This window comes from Pteropus medius, unplaced genomic scaffold (genome assembly GCF_902729225.1).
Source record: "Pteropus medius unplaced genomic scaffold, Ma_sr-lr_union100, whole genome shotgun sequence".
In the NCBI taxonomy this organism is placed as follows: domain Eukaryota; kingdom Metazoa; phylum Chordata; class Mammalia; order Chiroptera; family Pteropodidae; genus Pteropus; species Pteropus medius.
The window spans coordinates 1,709,125-1,732,242 of record NW_024353906.1 but is presented as its reverse complement, the minus strand read 5'-3'; the positions used below and the strand labels follow the sequence as shown (position 1 = coordinate 1,732,242).

The following is a 23,118-nucleotide window of genomic DNA, read 5'->3' as shown; positions in this document are numbered from 1 at the left end:
ATCCAGATGCCCCTGAGAAAATGTGTTTAATTGACACGTTTATCCCAGGAATCCTCCTTTTGTTAATCTAGACAAATAAAATAATCTAAAAGATGGAAAGTCTTTTTTAAAAAAATTTTTAATTTTTTATTTTTTTAGGTGAAGCAACCCTTAGCTGACCTCAAAGATTGCAAGGACCTTGTTAGCTTACAATCCCTTATTTTTTATGCCTACAGCACCTGGTCTTCCTAGGTGGTCTCCCATCCAAGTACTACTATCCAGGCCCAATCCTGCTTAGCTTCCAAGATCAAATGAGATCGGGCTTGTTCGGAGTAGCATGGCCATAGACTGGAAAGCCTTTTGTACAAAGATGTCCATCACAGTGTTTTATATAATAGCGAAATATTAACATAACTGGAGATCTAAAAACAGGGGAAAAGTTAAATAAATGATAGTGCAACAAGTCTGTGAGATATTATATGGTCAGTGACAATGATGGTTAGACGACAATGTCAGGTCAGTTCCATAAATATGTGTAAATTAGGTGTCATATACCAGGCACTGAAATGGGGGCATCTAGCTGAGAATAGAAATATAAGTAATATAAAGGCCCCTAAAAGAAGCTCACAAACTATTTTCAGGATGTAGTAAGAGAAAATGTTTACACATATTCAATTTTAAAAAAGCAAAATATGATGTATGTTGGGAAATAGTTTTTCACATATATCCAGTATGTTCTCTACACCATTGTATTTCTCTCAACAATCCCATTAACACAATCCAAGTTTCCATCGCCCCATTGTGAGACTCTGCTTCATTCTCCCCTCCTGGATTAGGAATAATCCCACTTCCAGGCTATTCACTCATATCATTTAGTCTTGGCCATCCCTCCTCATCATCAGTCACCTTGAACTGGTGTGTCATTGTTTGTCATAGCCAGAGACTCACTCAAAGCATACTCAGGAAGTCCTAGCCTGAACAACTCTGCTCACCATTGCTGCTTACTCAAGCATTGTCCCCAGGGCCATCCAAGGAGAAACAGAGAACTAGGTGGTTGCAGCCTCACAGATTACTGTTAGAAGCAGGTAGTTTTACAGGGTGTCACACAGACATCTGTGGCTGTGACAACACTTTAGATAGACATCACTAAGAAATCTGGTGACGGCCCGGCATGGGGGTGGTGGGTCGTTGGGGACTGGGAGAATGGGGTGAAGGGTTAAAGAAATACAAATTAGTAGTTTTTTGGTTTTTTTTTTTTTTAATGCCTATAGCACCTAGTATTCCTAGGTGGTCTCCCATCTAAGTGCTAACCAGGCCTGACCCTGCTTAGCTCCCAAAATCAGACAAGATTGGGCACGTTCAGGGTGGCATGGCCGTAGACTACAAATTAGTAGCTGATAGATGGTCATACAGATGGGGAGCACGGCATAGGGAATGCAGTCAGCATTAATGTAATGGCTAGGTGTAGAGCCAGAGGAGAGAAAAAGCAATCAGGGGGATCGTTTTATAAACTATATAATTGTCTAATCAATGTACCATATACTTGAAACTAATAATAAAATAATTTTTTTTTAAAATTATGGAAAGAAAAAAAAAGGGAGAAAAATGAAACAGTGGACCTCTTACCTGTGGTTGGCACTGACTTGGCCCTGAGCTCTTTACTCGCAGAATCAGTGATCCCAGAGAATATCCTTGGGGCTAAGCTGGGTGGTCAAGGGAGGCTACTGACCCGGCCTCACACCATGCCCCATCGACCTATCGCCAGGGCTGTATTGGCTCCACTGTGGAGATACCCCTCTCCCTGTGGTGTCCCTGGAAATGCCCCTTTGTTCCATAGTAACATAACCTCTGTATTTTTGTATCCCGAATAAAAACTACATTTCTTATGCTCTATTGCAGGTAGGTAGGCCCTGAGACTAAACTCTGGCTAATGAGTTGTAAACAGAAGGGTAACAACTTCCTTAAATCATTTTTTAAAGGTAACTGGGGTGTACCCTTCCCCCTCTGTCCTCACCATTTCCTCCATCCTGCTGCCTGCAAAGCAGACATGCTGTCTAGAGCTCTAGTTATTATCTTGGATCATTCGAATGAGAACCACGTTCTAGATATGAAAAAGCATGAGCTGGAAGGAGAAATGTTTTATCAGCCATGCATTGCTTACTTCCGGGTTTATAAATGAGAGTGAAATAACAATTTCTCTTTCTCCTCTTCCTTCTTATTTTTTAAAGCTATTGCTTGTTTGAGTCTCTGTTACTCTCAGCAGAACCAATCCAGGGTCCCTTTCCTGCCCACTAATCTTAGGTGGTTTTGTCTCCAGCACCCGGAAATGAAACCTGGGCAGATTCTCCATCCTCTCTTCCTCTCTCAGTAGGCCCCATGGTCTTTATGCAGATTTCTCCACAACCATGTTGATAAGCTTTGAAGACCATATATCCAAGAAATGTGTGAGATGTAACCTTTATCAAGCCAAAAACATGTGTTATAAACAAACTATTGAATATAGTAATAGGGATTAACTCTTAGTCATAAAACTATGGGTAAATTTACTTTTTTTCCCTTTACTATATGTTTTTGTTTTCTTCAATGAGCATTTATTACTCTTAACCAGAAAAAGTAAACAGCCTACTGAAAAGTCATCTGATATGTCTCAAATCATAAAATGTAGAAATGCCTCTGAGGACAACTCAAAAGCCTGCGAGACATTTGGTACTGCCAGAGTAGGCAAAGAAAGGAGAGATGACCCTCATAAGGTACCATGCATGGAAAATGTATTTGGTCGGTCACCATGCTAAGTGACTTGCATGCGCTATCTCTAGTCCTCATAAACCCCAAAGGCAGCAACTATCTCCAAGTCGTAGATAAGAAAACTGAAGCTCAGAAAAATTAAACATCTTCCTCAGGGTTACACAGCTGATTGGTTGAGCAATTTCCATTCAGGTCTCCCAGCTAAGAAGCTTATACCATATGAAGCTATTTTGTGTACCTGGATTTTGGAGTAACAGGATCTACCGCATCATCCTTTTAATAACTAGGACTCTTGGTTACAAACAAAAGAAACTCCAACACGAACCAGAGTAAGACAAGAAATTAACTGGCTTGCAAAACTGAAAAATCTGAGGAGAATTTCAGCTACAGCTTGACTGGCGCTCACACCACACAGCAGAGCTGTTTTTTTCTCAGTTTTTCAGCCCTCATCTCCTTATATTTCTCATGGTATCAGCAGCCTGGGCACCAGCTTTAAACTACAGGCTTTCCAAAGAAGGAAAGCACATAGCTTTTCCCCAGAATTCTCAGCAAAATTGTCTTTTATCTTATTGGCTCTGAGAGTTAGGTGCCCATTCCTGAACCAATCACTGTGGCCTCAGGAATGCCAGGCCGGACATGTTATCCCCACCCAAATAGAGCTGGAAGTTGAGGAGATGTGATTTCCCAAAGGAAATTCTAAGGATCATTTAACAGAAGAAAGGTGCAGGGATGTCTGGGGACGACAGCATCCTCCAAGCACCCAATGCCTGCAATGAGCCTCCACAGCCCCCAGCCTCATCCTCCACTGGAACAACTTCTCTGCGTAAGTGCTCAAAACAAACCCACTCCACCACTGACAAATGTGCATCCCCCAGAAAAATGGCTTCTGTGAGACCCATTTATTCCTTTCCCAAATGAACTTTGTTCTTCTTGAAATCCTTTAATGAGGAGAAAACAAGCATCACACATCTATCTGGATGTGGACTCGGGGCCAGAGGTGTTTGATGATTTATTAATTGACCTACCAAATCTAGTTTGTCTCTAAGGGCCCAATGCTAACGGGCCATTCCATTTAGTACTCGGCCAAATTTGATTCCATGAAGTGAATCCCTTTTCAGTTACTTCTAACAGAAATTTTGTTTGGCAATTCAGGTCAGTGAGCATTTATTAAGCACCAAGTATATGTCACAGACAGCTGGGCTGGGACTGCAGCGCTGGAGGTGACCCAGATCCTGCTCACAGCCCTGTGGATGGGACAGGACTATGAACCAATGTTTTCAGTGTTATGCAGACAATACTTATCATCTTCCTAGGGTTTGCCAGAGCAAATCACCACAAACCGTGGCTTGAAACAGAAATACATTCATTCACCATTCTGGAGGCCAGAAGTCCAAAATTCAGATGTTAGCAGGATTGATTACTTTTGAATGTTCTGAGGAAGAATCCATTCTATGTCTTTCTCCTAGCTTCTGGTGGCTGCTCTCTTAACTACTGGCAATCCTTGGTATTCTTTGGCTTGTAGACATTTCACTCCAATCTCTGTCTCCATCTTCACATGGCCATCCCTTCTGCGTCTGTGTCAAATCTTCCTTTGCCTTTCCTCTTATAAGGACAGATGTCATTGGATTTAGAACCCACCTTTATCCAGGATGATACCTTCTTGAGATCTTTAGCATAATTTCATCTGCAAAGACCCTTTTTCCAAATAAGTTCACCTTCACAGATTCTAGGTGGCCATATCTTTTGGGGTCCACCGTTCTACCCACAAAAATCCTTGTGCGAGGTATAGAGAGGCATCAGAGAAGGGAGTGGTTTTCTGTCTTTAGAAGGGGAAGGCAGTGGTGTCTTCTCAGAAGAGAGCATGGTTGAGCTGTCTGAGAAGAGAATGGGAGTTTATAGGAGAAGGAAGTGGGGAAAAGGCATTCCAGGAAGCAGCAGGTGCTGAGGCGAAAAAGAGAAAACAAGCAGTCACGTACAGGGAACAAATAGCAGTGTGACATGGCTGGGTATGGAAGGAGGGTGACGGAGGATGAGGCTGCAGAGGGAGGTGGGGCCAAGCCTTGATGGAGCTTGAGAACCTTGAGAAGAAGTCTGGACTGGATCCTGGGCAACACGGAATCACTGAAGAGAGAGCCAGTTTTTTTTCTGCGTGGATGAGTGTTCAGTTCTACTCAAAGGCTCTTTTCTTACAGATTTTATGCATTTGCAATCTTGGCAATTAATAGGTATGAGCTACCTGAGGGCAGGACACGTTTGATTTACCTTTGTATGTAGCACAATGCCTATGTCTAATGTCTAACCCATAGTACATGCTCAGTAAACATACTCAGTTTAATGAATGAACTGTAAAAGGTGATTACCAAAGGCAGGTGGCCTCCAGCCCTCACTCATCAGAGACAGTATGGGAATAAAGTACAGAACTTGTGTTTATGAGACTCTATCCAAATCACAGTTCTGCTTCCTATGAACTCTGTGACCTTAGGTGAGCCCTTCACTTTTTGGTTCTCAGTTTGTGCCTCTGAATGATGGAAATAATCATCACCATCATAAACACTGTAGGTTAATGTCTGAACCTTAGGCAGTGCATGCCCCGAGCAGCCTCACATAAACAGGAATTGGATCTGAAGAGTCTGAAGTGCTGATGGAGTGGGGCCCAGAGCCGGGGTTGGCTGTGTTAGCATCTTCAGCAGCTTGGAGGCCAGAGGCTCAGGGGGATGCCAATGATGCATCTGGCATTAGGGCAGCCTCTGGCTGTGGCAGTGTCAGGGATGATCCCTCTGTGACAAGTCATGGAACTGCCACCACAGCTGCTCACTCACACTGTGTGATCGTCTCTCTGTGGGAACTAGGAGTTTCTCAGCTCCCAAACCAGAGGTGGGAACAGGTGGGCTCCAGAAAGGCCATCATGGAATCATGCCTCAACATGAGAGACTGGGGAGTCTTCCTTCCTGACCTGGTTCCACTCAGGCCTGCCTCCTAGCTCTGGGCTCCCATAGGCCACCCAGGAAAGCCTAGGGATAGAGTTTACATGGTGCTTTGTGCTCCACTGTCCTCTCCTGGGGTGGGGTCCTGGCTCTGAGCCTCTGCTCAGGCTTCTCTCTGTCCACTAGGGCTGCCCATAGTGGCCTCCCTGACCACACCCTCCCTCCACCTCCCTGCACCATCTGAGTACCAGGTTAACACTACCTTCTTCTTCCTGGCCTCAGCTTACTGGTGCAGAGCTGCAGCTGGTATAATCAGAATATTTCCCTTGAGGATTTGGATTTGGGGCAATGAGTCCACTGGTTGTGGGGGTGAGGCTACAGGACTCTAGCATCTGTTAAATGTGCTCTAACCAGAGCCACACGCATCCGGTTGTGGGAAGTGGGACAAGTGGTGCTGCAGAGAGGAAAACAAGGCACGAGCAGGAAGCTGAAAGGTGAGAAAGCACCTGTGGAGGAGTTGGCGGACCTTCCGTCCTTTATGTCCCGCAAGCCCAGCTGTCCTTCCCGAGAACCCCTCCTTGTACTGGAACTACATTGAGTGAGTTTCAGCTTCATACAACTTGGGTATCCGTACCAGCAATGTGCTTTCTGTCCTACATAAACCCTACTCTACTTAAAAGGACCAACACAGGTTGTTCATTTGTGACGCCTGTGCCTAGCGCTGAGCACTCAGTGCCGATGCAGGATGATGACAAACACCTCGTACTGAGCATCTCCTGAGTGCTGAAAGGCCCTCAGGGTCCAACAAGTGTTAATTCTTTAAACTTTATAGTGATGCTTTGAGGAAGTATCATTTTATGTCCAATTACAGATGAGGAACGTGAGGTACACCCAGAGGTGTTAAGCAATTGTGCCTAGGTGACAGCTTTAACTAGAGGGGTTGGCTTCTGGTTACAGAGTCCCACTTTTAGCCCCAGGCCACACTGCCATGCTGGGACAGAGGAGGCTGGTTTCTGCCCCGGAGACCTGTGATGAGCTGGAAGAGCAGGAGATACTTTGTAACCTCTGTGGTAAGCAGAGAAAACAGGGAAATGATGCTGTGGGTCACATAAGAGGGAGCCACCAACAGTCCCAGACAGAGAGGGCTGAACTGAAAGATTGTCATTGAACTGGACCTTGAAGGATATGTAAGAGTCCAATGGGATAGAATTGGAGGACAGGTCATTATAGGCAGAGGGAACAGATGGTGCAAAAGTTGCAGGGATAAAAGCCTGGTAACCTTTTCTGGTCCACGCTGACATCAGTCTCTTACAAAATACTATTGCATTGACTGGGGATGCCCACAGGCTAATCAAATGCCCAGTAGAGAGATGCTGTGCTTGTCCCCTCTGTATCTACAGAGGCACATTTGAATGGCCGGTCACTGCCTCTTTAAACCTATGTCCCACACCAGCACTGAACAACAAGTTGATCTCTGTGTGGAACATACCCCCGTGCTTCAAAGTCTTTCTGTCTTGGCTCAGCTTTGGAGTTAGTGACCTCTGTGACCTGACTTCAGTCTCTCCCTCTCCCTTCATTCCTGCCTCCTTATCCTTCCCTCACTGCTGATTTCACCCAGGAAGTACCTCTGTCCACCCAGATAAAACTCATGGCTGAACTACCCAGGATCCCCAGTCCACATGGCCCCTAATGTCCCAGCCCATCTGTCTTCCCTGTCCCCACAAAAGGGGCTCAGGTAGAGTATAGAATTTGCTTCTCTGTCTGGGAGTGAGACCCCAGCAAACTCTGAAAAGCTCTCCCACTGGATCCTGCACTAATTATAACAGAATTCTTAATGTGTCACTGAACTCCCTAGAAAGTCAGGGGAATTTTCTTGTCCAGACATGGGCAAAAGAAGAGAGAGTAAGATCAGCAAATTAAAACTCACAGGTAAAAGGCAGGGTTTCCCTGAGGGCAAATGTTAACACTATGATAAGGAGACTAAGCCCTGTATAGAAGGCAAGGACAGAGATCTGAGCTCAAGACCCCACCTTTAATTAGGGGCCTTTCAAGGGGACTAAAGTGGATCCAGGTCTCTCGAGTTCTTTGGTTCTCAGCAGAAGTATATATCAATTCTCTCTGAAAAATTTAACTCCCAGTCTAGGTCTGACTTGATTTTCAGATAAGTTCAATTCAAAATTAGATTGTGATAGAAATTACTAACCATATATAAAATGGGTGAAAGTCAGCAGAATAAAAAACAGATTTAGACCTTCAAAAGCTTTAAATATTGGAATTATAGTATAAAGTTATAAAATAAGCCTATATTAAATAAAGAAAACAGAAATATGGAGCTGAAAATGTGCAAGGATGAAGAAACTATTAAAAATAGGCAGGCAAATATGAAAATGAGTAACACAGAACTTTCAGAAATGAAAATTAAATTATCGAAGTTAAAAATTCAATTGAATGGGTTAAACAGCAGATTAGACATGATTGCATGGAGAATTGGTGATCTGGAATATAGAGCTAAAGAAATTTATGAGAATATAGTTATGACAGGTAGATGGAAAATATGAAAGAGTAAATGATATGAAGGATAAAATGAGGAGAAACAGGAATTAAAAAGAGCAAATATTCAAGGAAGTAATGGCTGAGAAAATATCCAGAACTGATGAAAAGTATGAATCTACAGATGCAGAAATAGAAATATATCAAACGAGTCTAAATAAACAAATCCACACAAATATTATTGTAATAAGCATGCAGAAAAACCAATGACGGAGAAAATCTTAAAAGTGGTAAGAGAGTAAAAGGCAGGTTATCTCCAAAGGGATGACTTAAGTTAACAGCAAAATTCTCAACAGTAATGGAAGCCAGAATACAGTCAAATAAGTTCATCAAAACCAAAGTGCTGGGAGAAAATAACTAGCAACAACAACAAGAACAACAACAACAACAAAAACAGATAAACAAACAAAGAAAACCTATTTTCAAGGATAAGGGCAAAATAAAGACATTTCAAATAAACACTGAGTTTATAATTATTTGACCTTCGCTAAAAGAACTTCTAAACAATGAACTTCAGGAAGAAGAAAGATGATCTCTGAAGAAGTGCAACAAAGAACAAAAAAAATGGTATACATGTTGGTAAACACAAAACAGACATTGTCTCTATGAAAATAATAATAATAATCACAACCACAATACAGCCAGGAGAAGGGTGACTATATTAAAGCATTTAACATTCTTGTGTTGTTTCTTGTACTGTTGAGGAGAAACATTTAGATATTATTTAATGATGTTAAGTGTAATGTAAAAAGCAAATGCAATGACTAAAAGAACAGAAATTTAGTGTATGACTTACAAAAATATAGCAGTAGAAAAGAGAATTTTAAAAGTTAAACCAACAATAACCATAAAAAAGCAATAAAAATAAAGCAGGAGAGGTACAGAAAAGATAAAGCAAAGAGAAAGTAAACAGTAAACTGCAAGAAACAAACACAAATATATAAATAACCACAATAAATATAAAAGGACTAAAGTCACCTCTTAAAATGTAAAGTTTAGCAGTTTGTATTAAAAATGTAAGTATATGCTGTTTAAAAGAGACAGATCTAAAACATAAAGACACAAAAAGGTAGAGAGTGAAAGGATGGGGAAAATTTACCATATTAAGCTTAACTAATAAATCTGGATGGCTATAATGATGTAAAAATGTACTTTAACACAAAAAAGCAATACATTATAACAAGTTCAATCTCTAGGAAGTTGTAAAGTCTATTCACTTATATTACCTAATAATATAGCTTTACACTTGTTAGAAATAGAGAGAAAATGAAAAATTACCTTCATAGTGAGAGAGTTCGATACATCTCTCTAATTATTAACAGATCAAGCAGAAAAAAAATTAGAAAAGATACAGACATTTGAAAAACCTAATCAACTACCTTAGTTAAAACTCTACAATAGACTAGTGGTTACCAGAAGCGGGGAGAGGGAGAGGCTGAGGGGGTAAAAGGAGTCAAATATGTGGTGACAAAAAAGAATCTAACTATGGGCGGTAAACACACAATGCAATATTTATATGCCTTACTGTTGAATTGTATGCCTGAAACTTACTGGCTTTCCTTAACCAATGTCGCCATAATAAAAATGGATAAATAAATAAAAATAAAAAGTAAAATTTGTCATTCAAGAAAAAAAAAAACTCTATACCCAGTAATTTGTTGGTGTACATCTTTGGAATCACATTAAAACTTTTACAAAAATCGATCACACATTTAGCCATGGAGTAGTTCTCAACCCATTTCAAATGTATTCCTAGTGTGCAATTAAGATGTAAGTCAATAACAAAAAAAATAAAGCAACAACCAAAACCACCACCAGGCTGTCTAGGCAGATCTGCTTTAAAATTCAGGGACTGCAATCTCTTTCATTCTGACGCCTGATCATTCCTTAGGATGCTGTCCTCATCTGCTCGGTTGAAGCTTGGTCATGGACACATTTTTCTGCCAGCTTGCAGAAAGAGAAAGAGTCCAGGGCAAGCAATTTTATTTTAAACTCACATTGCATTGGTGCTAATTTAATCACACGATGGGCCACACTCAGCCCAAAACAAGCTGAGAATGTATTCTCTGGCTATGCAATGGTGTCCAGGAAAATGTAGAGATCAGAGCTGGAGGATCAACCAGCAGTTTGCCACACGCCCAGACTCATTCTCTGAAGGATAATATTGTTACCAAAACCACACAAGAATAGTAGGAAAAAGAAAATTTCTGGCCAATCTCTCTCATGAAAAGAGATATAAAAATCCAAAACAGGAGTAGGAAAAATCTTATTCCAACAATTTAGAAAATATATAAACAGAATTAAGCATCCTGTTTTTGAAAATGATTTTTCAGATCGGATCGACTGTCAGTTGATTCTCGCAGATGAGAAAACAAAGACAAAGAGAAGCTAAATGACATATCATAGCAAGCTTATGGCTCCAAGTCCCCACCTCCATCTTACCCTCCTTGGATGCTGCCCAGACACAGAAAGCAGCCAGGACGCTTGGAGGGGACCACACCCTTTGCAGTTACACACCAATTATTTCCAATTTTCTGAGTCTGGTATAAACCAGTCGAGCCCATGATTTTCTAGGCTTATTAACTAACTTCATGAGCACTTGGACAGCACTTACGCTACAGAGTACTCTGACATGCATATTCCTCTAATTCTCACAGAAATCCAGAACAGTAGGGAGTGTTAGTGCCAATTTGCAGATGAAGCAATCGGAATTGGCCTCTTGGATTACTTTGGCCATCTACTCATCTCTAGGGATCCCAGCCACCGTGGGGTCCCTAGACACGTTCCCTGCAGAATCACACCACTAGCTCCCTGTGGGTTCCTGAAGGTATCTCAAGGGCCAAAGGACGGCCTTATTCTGAGAAGGCACAGGGGGCAGAGGCTGAGGCCAGAGGGCCAAAGGAAGCCGGCTGAGTTCAACAAGAGTGATTCCTCCAGCAGTCCCTGACAGGAGCCCCTGGCCTGCTACTTTGATGTCCCCATTTAAAGACTGCAGCGGGATTATAGCTCTCCTTCCTCCCCTTCCCTTATACACACACACACACACACACACACACACACACACACACACACACACACACTTTTACACATTATTTATAGATTTATAGATGGACGGGAAGCTGTGCTGTGGGGGAAAGAGGGCGGGATCAGGAATAGGACACCCTGAGTTCTGATTTTGGCTCTGTCACTCACTCACATGTGATCTTGGACAAATAACTTCACCCTCTGAGCCTCATCTACACCCTGAGGCTTCCGTGAAGTGCTAGATGTAGAGGGATGTGCTGGCATCAAGGTAAGAGGATTCTTACTGGCAGCATTAGTATTTTTCATTCCAGCAGTCAGCTCTCTTCTCTGGCTCAGCAGCTTCTCTTGAATATTAGCTCTTTGGGGATGGCCAGGAGACCCATAAATCCTATCTGTATTAAGTAGGATAGAGGTTCAGCTGCTATAATGAAACCTCAAAGTTACCATAGCTTAAATAAGATAGAAGTGTATTTCGCTCTCATGTAACAAGCAATCCAAGCTTGATGTCATGACTCCACAACATCAGTGGCCTAGCATTCTGCCATCCCTTGGGTGTTACCCTCACCATATGGTCCAAATGGCTGCCACCACCTCCAGGTTCCAGGAAGCAGACTGGAGGGACTCATGCTTACCCTTCCCCTTAATGACGTAATCCAGAGACTGTTCACACCACCTCCTTCCATCCCACAGGACAGAACTTAAGTTGTATGATCACACTCAGTTACAATGGGGACTGGGATATACAGTCTTTAGCTGAGCAGCCACATATCTGGTTAAAAATTCCACTCATATTGAAAGCAGGGTAGACATTGGAGGACAATTTTCAATCTCTTCCACACCATTCCTCTCTTTACATCCTTAAGGAGAATGAGGAACTTCTTGGAATAAAAATGGGCTTTCTGGTAGTGTTCTAGATTGGCATGCATTTTGAATTTACAATGACTTTTAGAGGCTCTACTTAGAGACACTAAGAGAAATCAGCAAATAAACATGGTCTCACAAAGATCAACTCTGAGTACTCGGGAACACCCTTCTCCCTGCTCGTCAAAAACCTGAAATAGCTGCCAAAGACAATAGGCAGGACTCTACACAGAGCATCAGCAAAGGGGACTTCCCAAAAACTGGAGGCCCAGCTGAACTTCCCCAGCCCCTGGAGGTCCTTCCCTCAGCCACCCCACCTGTCACCAACTGGGAGCAGAAATGAGCACCTGAACACCTCACCAGTCTTTGCCACCACATGCTTGCTTGTCTGCAAAGGCAATGGTAAAGAACCACTGGAGACAGGGCAAGAAGCTCAGAGTTGGGGCTCCAGGGCTCCCTGGCCCTCTGTGAGAGGCTGTATCATAAGTGCCCTCGACAGATTTGGGGCCTTTAGGACACCAGAGTTTGCTAAATATGTGTCCAGTTGGATGCAGCCAGGGTCTCAGGAATCCTTCATCAGAAGAGCCGCAGAGCCCTGATGAAGACCGATTGCTCAATGACAAGGGCCAGATGCAGCCTCTGGTGCCAGGGGGCTGGGTGATCTCATGCCACTGTTCCAGGGACCTTGTGCATAGGAGAACATCAGAATGCCGGTATGAGTTTAGCCATTTATCAGAGGCTCCTTGTGCCAGGAATCATGTTAAGGTCTTTATGTATATTTTATAGACAGAAATTTTTTATTTATTGTTCACAAAAATCCTATGGGGAATGAGGAAACTGAAGCTAGAAGAAGTGAAATAACTTGCTGCAAATCACACAGCCTTTAAGGAGTGGGTGGCAGGATTCAAACCGCCTCTCTCTAATTCCAAGGCTAGCAAGTTTCACGCCACAGCTCCAGAGGCAAACTCAGAGGAGTGAGAGGCCATGGGCTTTAGAGGCGGGCAGGCCTCGATGCGAATCCCAGCCCTCCACTCACACCAGCAGCCTCTCTGAGCCTGGAATCCCTCCTCTGTCTCAAGAGCCTAGAAATGGCCCCCTCGATGTGGCTTCATATCATGGCACTGACAGATCATGTAACGTGCCCAGCACCTTCTCTAGCACTCTCACGGGACAAATGTTACCTTCCTTTATGTCTCTCCTACCTTGACTGTGAGCTCCACACGTTGCCGGGACCTCGGGCAAGCTATTCAACGCTCTAACCCCAGCTCCCTCCCACTTCTCTGCTCCATGATGTTCTGTCTGCTTACCCTGTTTTTTGTTGTTGTTGTTGTCCTCTTAGATCTTCTCACTGTCTGATGTCTTATATATCTGTGTATTTATTTGCATTTTGTCACTGTGCACTAGAATGTAGGCTCAGTGAGAAAACGGATTTTTTTTCTCCCTGGTTTTATTCACTGCTGTATCTTCAATGTCCAGGTAAGAACCTGGCAAGGAATGGGCACCCAGTCAAATTAATGAGAAGATCTATCTATCAACCAATGGGCACCCAGTAAATCCAATGAATCGATCTATCAATCAATGTTTAACAGATGGCAAAAATTCCTTAATCTTTTCCCCACCTCTAGGGATAAGCTGAACAGTCTTTGAGTACACGTGCACAAAAACACATTCAAAAGGCGTGAGGGGTGAGATCGCCCGGTGCCCTAGAATCTCCAGGCTGTTGTGGGTTGTTTCATCACTAACTTAAGAAACTAAGTGACAAAGATGGACACAGCTCCGGCAAAAGCGGTATCTTGCCCCCCAGACATCACGGTCAGGTACATCTCATTCCCTTCCAGAAGACTCTCACACTCAGAAAAACATTCTCTCTCATCAGGGTCTAAACCATCCTTCTGGGTCCTGGCCCCTCTCCCAGGTTCCCGGGCCACTGAGCCCCTCCAGATGACAGCTTCCTCAGGTTCCCCAAAGCAGGACACCCACGCACTTGGCATTCCCAACAAGCCTCTGCTCCTTCCACAGCACAGTGGGTTCTGGAACATCCTGAGGAATGGGCTTTTTTGGCCAGTGAGGGCAAATCCAGAGAATCAGATAAACACCAGTGGCTGGCCTCCACCTCTCTCGGGACTGATTCATGAGGCCCAGGCGTGCCCATTAACTGCCAGGCCAGCCCTGTGTGCTCAGAAAAATATTGCTGCTCTCTCGAGGCGGCTGCAGCGTTTCTCAGAAGAGCCGCGGCCATAATAACAAGGCGTCCGCCTCCCCGCCCGGGGAGCCCATCAGTTATTATCTGCAGCACAAACACCTACCACTTTGTACTAACATTTTGGCAGTTTCATACAAACAGAGCACTTAGCGCTGCCCCATAACTCTGCGCTCTTGCTGGGCCCCGGCTCCCAGCTGGCACAGGCAGCCAAGTGGTCTGTAACAAAAAGTAAAAAAGCAAATGAAACGTTTGGGGTTGTTTTTATGGGCCTCTGCAGCCCCCACCACTCCCCTCCGCTCCCGTGGCAGACACACAAGTATGAGTTCAGACTCTGCACGACACATTTTTCGGACAGGCCCTGGTGACGCCAGCTCTAGGGATTACAACAGGATGGATTGTGCTGGCCTGGGTAGCATTTTCCGTCCTCAGCCAGGGGCTTCCGCTGGAGGCGCCTGGGATCTGCGGCCTTGGTGTCCGCCCACCGCCTACGCATGGTTTGGGCGCTACGCTTGCAGCTGGGCACCTCTGGCACATGCTGATCCAGCAGGGAGGACGGAAAGCCCCAAACACGGCCACTGGCCACCCAAATATTTGCCTCCCCAGCCCTAGTCCAGCAAGAAGTCCAGGGCCTGAGCAGTTCAAAGGCCTTATAGCTTTTCCTGGCAAAACTGGGGGGATTCTGGTGGCCGCAGGTGACGGTACAGAGCAACTTCTTGGCCCTGGAGCCTGGACCACTGTGTCCTACATTGGTTCTTCCAGCCTCCGGAATAGAAAGGTGACTCCAGGGCCGGCTGGACAGTCTGGCTGCCTCCTGTCCCCTTGTCTGGGCTCCTCCTCTGTGGCCCATCCAACTAGCTGCTGCCTCTTTCTAATGATCTCTGGATCTTCCAGTAGCTAAAAATGTTTCAGAGCGGTGGGGAGGCCCTCCTAGGTGCCAGGTGCTGTACTGGGCATTTTAATGTCTATTACTTCATTAAATCCTCCTAACAGTTCTACAAGAAGGTAGCATTGTCACCATCTGAAAAGTAAAAGCGTTTGTGCTCAGAGAGGTTAAGTGACCTGTCCAGGGTCACACAGCTAGTGAATATGGATGCTGGGACAGAAACCCAGAACTGCCTCAATTCGAAACTCATGCTTTTGCCTTCTGGAGAGAGATGAAGGAGCTCAAGAGAGCTTGAGAAGCCCACTCTTGCTGACTTGAGGAAGGCATCATGGATGTGCTGTGTAACACTGGGCAATTTTCCTGTCCTCACTGGTCTAGGGTGCCATCATCTATGCAATGAAGGGCATGGATCCAATATTCTCTTAGGTCTCCCTTGTCTCTCACACTTGACCAGGATGAGCTCTGCCCTTCCAAACACACTCGCCCTTCACTCTGGCCTCCTCAGCCCCACAAGGCTGCTGCAGTGGCCTCCAGCTGCCTTCCTGTCTGTAACAGGCACACCCACAGCACACCCACCAGAGCCTGTGTAACTGGCTACTACACAATATCTTTTGGCTTGGTGTTCGAGGCCTCTCAGAGTATGGCCCCCACTCTCAGGCACAAAGCATGCTGCAACGCCAGATCCAGAGGAAGGGAGGGAGAGGAAAGAAGTGAGACCCAGAATGGGCGAGGAGACGGAGGCTCACCTAGACCAGTGCTGTGGCTGAGTCTGGCTGAGGATTTAGGTTTGGGGAGTTCTGCATCAAGATGTTGGGCAGTGTGTCAGGCATTCAGGTTCGGGCTCAGGCACAATTGGGGTGACAGCAGAGGCTGATGGGAGCTTGGCTCAGTCCTGGACGAAGCCAGCTACTGAGGTTCGGGCCAGTACCTGGCTCCTGAGAGAACCAAAGGGCTAATCAGTGAAACCAAGGCAGCTGTCAGTTATCAAGACAAAAAGCCGTCACACAGAGTGAGGTAGAAAACTTCCCATTTCTCCTCATCCGGCATGGTTGCTGCCCACCTTCACTCCTGCATCCCAGGATGGGCTAGAGGCCAAGGCCTCTGATGTGCAGCCTGCTTCGACCAGGACTGACTTAGGAGCCCGTGGGAACAGACGTATTGGTGTGGTGGCCCTTCACACTGGAGAGTCCCCCTCTGTTCCTTGCCCTCAGCTGCAGTAGTATTTCCTTCTTACGCCGCACCAAACTGTACTCATCTCTCCAGACTCACTCCGTTCTCCCTCATTACCGCTTTTCTGTTCCTCCTCCTTCAGGAAGCCTCCCGTTAAGCCTGCCTTAATCTCTCAGTACTGGTTGGAAGATCACTCACACTGCCTTGCCTTATTTTAGAGTCTTTTCCTAAGGGAAACCTTAGGGTGATCACTAATTCATTCATACAGTACCTTCTCTTTCTCTTGAATCTGTTCCACTTAGCATGGGATTGATGATCCCTTGACTCAGGTCATCTTTGTCCCTCTATCTCTGCCACTTGACACGTGGCCTGAGTCGAGGGAATTAGATTATAGGTTTTTTTCAAATCAGGGCCCATTGAGGTGGTGGCAAGAATGATGATAACAAAGAGAAAGAACTTACAGAAAAGTTATTAAAAGTGGTAATTTGGGGCTGGTACATCTCAGGGCTGTCCCATCAGCAAAATGGGAAAAATCATGCCTACCTTTTATAAAGCACTATTGCTAGGCAAAGATCGTTGACAATGGTGATAATAAAGAAAGAGTTAGTACGAGGCCTTCCTCCTCGGGCCCCCAGCCTCCCCAAGTCATCCAGAGGAACTCCTAAGGGACTAGCTAGGCCCCAAAGTCTCCTCGCTGAGTAAAACCTCAGCCTCAGGGTGGCCCGCTGGCCCTTTCCTTGTCCAGCTGCCCAGGCCTGGGAATAGACAGGCCCAGCCCACCCTAATTACTCCCATTCTGCATCTGCCTTTGGTTAAATGCACAGCTCCGTTCACAGACTTGGAACGTCGGCCATAAACAGAGCATCTGCATGGCGGATGCTGACGTTTAAAAATAGCCCAGCCTTGGGAACCGCATTTCCTAGACCTTGGGAGTTCCTGGAATGGGAGAAGGACCATCCTTTGCAGATTTAGCCCTCAGGCAACACACTCTGAAGTCTCCGGGCCAGGGCACAGAGGGGCTGCCATGCTGTTGCAGTTCCCCACTCAGCCACCAGGTGGCGCCAGACCCGCTGCCTGGGGGGCCGGGAGGGGCTCTGGGACGTTCCTGCCAGTGACAGTGCCCTGCTCTCCCACCACTTGGCCCTGGGAGTTGGCTGTGGGCAGTGGCTTGGCAGCCTGCAGATGGAGGCGGATGGCAGGGCTGGTGTGGGGTTTCAGCCTCCCCGGAGGGCCCTCACGGCTGTGTGCTGAGCAAACGTTCAGGCCTGATGTCGGCAACATGCGGAACCAATTTTCGGGGAACTCGGCAGCCAAACCATCCACCTTTGGGCGGGAAGCAGGATCGCTGTCAGCCCTGGGGGCTCAGTGTCTCCCGTTTGGAAAATGAGAGAGGTCTCCACACGGTGGGGGGCAAGGCCGGCCTGGCTGTGCGGGGCCTGAGAATACACAGCCTGGGGCAAGCATTGAACTCATCTGCACTGGGCTGGGGAATTATAGTCAGGTTCCAAATACCAGTATTGTTTTTTATGAAGCATCTACTACGTGCCCAGCATCACCCTGCATTTTCCATGCATTTTCTTATCTAATTCTTACAACCAAATCTCAGGAAAGGTCGCTCAGGCTACTGCCCAGGGCCCCAGTCTTTCAGGGGCACTGAAAGGTCATTAGAATAAACCAAATATGCAAAGTTAATGTAGATCCCCACACAATGAAAGGAGTATAAGCTGATTCTTCTGCCACCCAAACCACCTTAGGGAATACCAGAGGGGCCTGGAGGCCAGAGCCCCTCAGAGCACCAGCCAGGGCCCAGCATCTCCAAGCCTAGTGACCTCAGCATCTCAACCCCTTAAACCACCTCCATCTCCTAGATTATCCCCCCCAAAATGAACATAGAACAGATATTTAAAGCACGCAGCTTTGAACACAGAATTATCACCTTTTCTGTTTCCCACAGTCTGGCCCTGGACACTATTATAATCGCTCCTATTTTACAGAAGAGAAAACTGATACCCAGAGAGATAGGCAGTGGCAGCCGAGGTCCCTAAAGAAGGTGGAGGGCCATAACTGGAAGAAGAGTAAACGGCATGACAGGCAGGTAAAATCAGCAGATGGTCTCTCTACTTTATGAGCTTCTACGGGCAGTTCACTGGTTGGAGACTCAGTTTCCTCATCTCTATGGTGGGAATCCTAACAGACTCTCCCTACATGAGAACTATGTGAGGTCTGGAAACTCTAAAGTGCTGTACTTGTAAATTAGTTCCAGAATTGACTGTGGTACAGGCTGTGGTGTAGAGAAATCAGGGGAGGACTGAGGGGGCAGAACCCTCAGAAGAGCAAGTATTCCCAGGAAGTCATTCCATGACTAAAGAGGAAGAAGCAAAAAAAAAAAAAAACCAAGACAGTGGCCTCCAGCCAAAAAAAAATTGACAGAACTTCCCCTAGAAAGGAAAATCACTCCATTAGAAAATGAAGGTCCTCTCCTTACCTAAACACCCTTCCCACCTCCCACCCAGTCGTGGAATTTGGCCACCCCTGAATGTGGGTGGTAATGAGTGTAGGTGGCACTGAGCAAGTGTCGAACTTCTCATTGGGTGCCCACATGAATGAGCAATCCAACACCTGAGTGTGCAACACCTGGACGCGTGAAACGACTGAATGAACACGAGTAACACCTGCGTGCAGGTGCCAGTAACACTAATGGCAGTGCACAGCTAGCAGAGGTCAATACGTTTGCTCTAATTGCTCACTATGCCTGTGATGATTCGCTTCAACTCTTGCCGATGCACCGTGTGGTGTTTCCCTTCTGGGAAACGAAGAAAACTTAGTTCTACCCCTCCCGCTACTGCACTGTCTGGCTGTTTCTCTAGGCATGGACAACAGGAACAGGATCTTGGTGACAGAGCCCATTGTAGTAGAGTGCCAGGTCTAGACTCTAGGGACAGTCACAACACATGCAGAGAGCTGGAAAGGATGCTTGGAGGCAAGAGCCTGTGCCGGACTGTGGCTGTCCTCCTCTCCCACTCCCGGTTGGGTGAAGTGGCTTTTTCAGGGTCATTATCATGGATTCCCCATCTGATATGCACTTGTTTGCAGAGGTCATCTCAGTCTTGGGCAGGAGAACTGAATAATCACAGAGCATGAAGGAAACTTCTTATATAATTGTGTACTGATATAATTGTGCCCTTACAGATTCCAAATTTCACATTCACCTTTTCACTTAATTCTCTCAGAGGAGGTTGTGATCTCATTGTACAGTCTTGGAAACTGAGGCTAAGGCAGTGTGCTCTACAGTGAACATTTGCTCAAAATCTTCACCTACTAGACAACGCTCCAGGTCCTTAACTGTGCTTTCCAGGCCCACCTGGATCAGACTCACCCACTAAGCCACCTCATCTGCCACCAGGCCCCTCCACCCATCCTGGTTCCAGGCATGTAGAATGTCGTGCCATTCTCTAAAAAATTCTTCTGGGAGACCCTTCCCCCACCTCTGCCTGATAAATTCCCACTTTGTTTTCAAGACCTACTTAAATATCACCATCTCTTGCTCACCAAGGCGGAGTTGGCATTCCTGTCTTGAAGCTTCCACTGTACCACTCACTTAGCCCGACTGAAATCATGACAATGACCTTAGAAGCTGCCTTTCATTGAGGTCTGCTCTGAGTCCCATACCGTGTGGGGTACTTGATATATACTTTATCTGTGTATTCCCTAAGGTCCAGGACTTAGGATGAGGCAGATGAAGTACTAACTTCAGGTGCAAAATTTAAGGGGTGCCCAAAAAACTCAATAATCAAGATAAATAATGTTTGAAAGCCAAAAATAGCACCTATTTGAAACACGAATACATTTCCACATCTGTGCACACACGGGCTGGCATTTGCTTTTCTGATGCACCTGGATTTTTCCCTAATAAGGGCCCTTTGTGACCAGGGAAATGGTCCTCAGTCCAAAGAGGCATTGGGAAGGAGTCCACATACACACACACACACACACACACACACACACACACACGACACACACACACACACACACGGTGTCTTACAGAATGCTACCCAGGTGATTTTGGGGGTTGCTGGGGTTGGCTAACCACTACCCTAAAATATTTTGCTCCTTGGCCTTCTAAAGAACTTAACTGCTTATTCTCCTTCATGCTAGAAAAATGACAGCCAAAGCTGCCATAGATTCAGCCAATCCTAGCCTTTCCCTTCTGCTGAAGTCCTGGCAATAGCTAACTGTGACCCTCCTCCCTTGTCTGCTAGTAATTTCATCAAATGCTTGGGTTGACCAATGTGAGAGTGATCAGGCCCATTCAGTTCTGCAGAGGGAATACATCTCACCCAATCTGGGCTAAGTTGCCTTTTGTCCTTCCCCGAGCCAAGTGTGAGGAAGATCATGGTGTGCAACAGAGAAGAAAAGAAAGACAAGCTCTGTGGCCCCAGACAGTGTACTGTGAATAAAGGAGACAGATATTAATCAAAGAATCACAAAAACAAATGTTAATTTACAACAGTGATGAGTGCCATGGGGAAGAGATTCATGATGCTACAAGAGAATATGACGGCTGTTGAGAAGGACAGAAAATTTTTCCTTAGAAAGTGATGATTGGGTCTATCTGATGGACAGGTAAGAATGAACTGCAGGAGATTTCAAGAAGAGGTTCCATTAAAAAGGAACGGTGTATGCAAAACTCGAAAAGCTGTTTTAGCTTGAAATAAGTAGAAGGAAGGAAATAAACATTAGAGTAGAAATCAATGAAATAAAAAAACGGACAAGCAAAAAAAACCCCAAAGGCTGGTTCTTTGAAAAAATCAATAAAATTGATAAATTTCGAATAAGACTGAACAAGGAAAAAGAAAACAAAAGCTACAAATATCAACAATGAAGTGGGGGAAGAATAACAAGGAATTATTATGCAAAGTCTCTTTGACTTTTGTCAATAATATAAATTTGAAAATTAAATGATGAAAAAAAGAGTTGTTTGAAGTTTCCCAAACCTGCTTTAGTATATGCTACTTCTTCTAGAATAACCTCTCCACTCCCCTTTTCACCAGATTACTCTAAGTCATCCTTGAGGGCTGCAATGTCTGATACGGCAGCTCTCTCTTAGCTTGTGTGGCTATTTAAATTTAAATTAAGTAAAATTTTTCTAAAAACTGAAAGTCTAGCTCCTCAGTCTCACTAATCACACTTCCAGTGCTCAATAGCCCCATGTGGCTAGTGGCTACTCTATGAATCAGTGCAGATATACAGTGTTTCCGTCATTGTAGAACATTCTATAATGTTCTAGTCTACACTGCTCCTAGTGTAGGTAATCACTGAGCCTCTTCGAACGGATATGGAACTAACTGGTCTTTTGTGAGTTCCATGGAGGCTCCAGGGCACTGTGGTGGCGAAAAGCCTGTGTCCTGCACAGTGTTGAACGTGGGCTCGGCTGTCTACTGATACTTACAATTCTGAGAAGCGTCAGTTCAGTTAAATATGATTTGTTGAGCATCTACGTTGTACTGGGCCCGATGCCAGGTGCTAGAGGTCTTTAAATGACGAGGCAAGGGCTGTGCCCTCAAGGAGCTCTCTGTCTATGTTGAAAAGCAGATCAGGTAAACACATAATGACCTCACGGACATGAGACAGGAAAGAGCACATGACAGGGGCCTTGGGAGCACAAACGAGCAGAGATTATTGCTGGCAGGAAGCTGGGGAAACCTTTAGAAAGTAGTCCATATCTAAGTAGTTGCCGAACGATAAATGGGAGTTCCTTGGATGGCCCTGGCAAAGAAGGGCAATTCAGGACAAATAAACATCACGTTCAAAAGCAAAGAGGCAAGATATAGCACAATGTATGGGGGAACCACAAGACAGTTGACATTGGTGGAGCAGAGTGGTCTAACATCATGTCTCAACACTCACACAAAGCTTGGCACGGGTTAGCTGCTCAATAAAGGTGTAAATAATGTGAATGCTAGTTCTCCAACTCAGGTATGCAAAACTGTGACTTTGACTCAGTTGAATTTCTCTTCTGAGCCCTCTCTCTGCCAGGATGTCAGGAACTCAAAATAAAGGAATCCTGGGTGACACTGAGGTGCTGGATCAAATCTCATCGGAAGGTAGTTCTGTCTCTGGATTTTGATTGTGTGAATTATTAAATTCTTGTTCATTTTAAGCTACTTGTAGTTGGGTTTTCTTCCATAAAGGATACATTTACAGAGCTGGAAATGGAGACCTTGATAATTTAAGTGAGTAGCTCTCATTCTTACTGTGCATCAGAACTACTTAGAAGGCTCATTAAAACACAGCTTCCTGGTTCCTGTCTTCAGAGACTCAGATTCAATAGGTCTGAGGTGGTGCCTTTGAATCTGAATTTCTAACAAGCCCCAGATGACGATGCTGGTTCAGAGACCACAGTTTGAGTAGCACTGGCTTAGCCACTTACTCAAGGTCACTTTGCTAGTAAGTGTCGATCTGGGATTTGAACCTAGCTCTGTCTGATTCCAAGCTCAGGACTTTTTCAACTAACTACCTTCAGTAAACAGGGTGGTAGAGTATTTTCGCAGCAGGATATTGAATGTATTTGTCTCGCTTACAACCAGAAGACTAGCTTTAAGGGGGGAAAATCTATCAAATTTAAGTTGTTTATAGAATAAAGTGCAATAATTTTCAGCCACCCTTGCTTGATTGTTCTCCCTTTAAAATGCCAGTCTGTTTCCTGCCCCAGCTATCTCTCACCTCCAAAAAGCATCTCCCTCTTTACACACACAGTACTTCATTATGCGGGCCACTTA

General features: G+C 45.1%; 2 pseudogenes; both read right to left on the bottom strand.

The window, feature by feature from the left end:
• Window positions 1-206: 206 nt before the first annotated feature.
• LOC120593641 (uncharacterized) lies at window positions 207-328 on the bottom strand (annotated as a pseudogene).
• Window positions 329-1,241: 913 nt separating this feature from the next.
• Window positions 1,242-1,360, bottom strand: LOC120593647 (uncharacterized; annotated as a pseudogene).
• Between the last annotated feature and the right edge of the window lie 21,758 nt (window positions 1,361-23,118).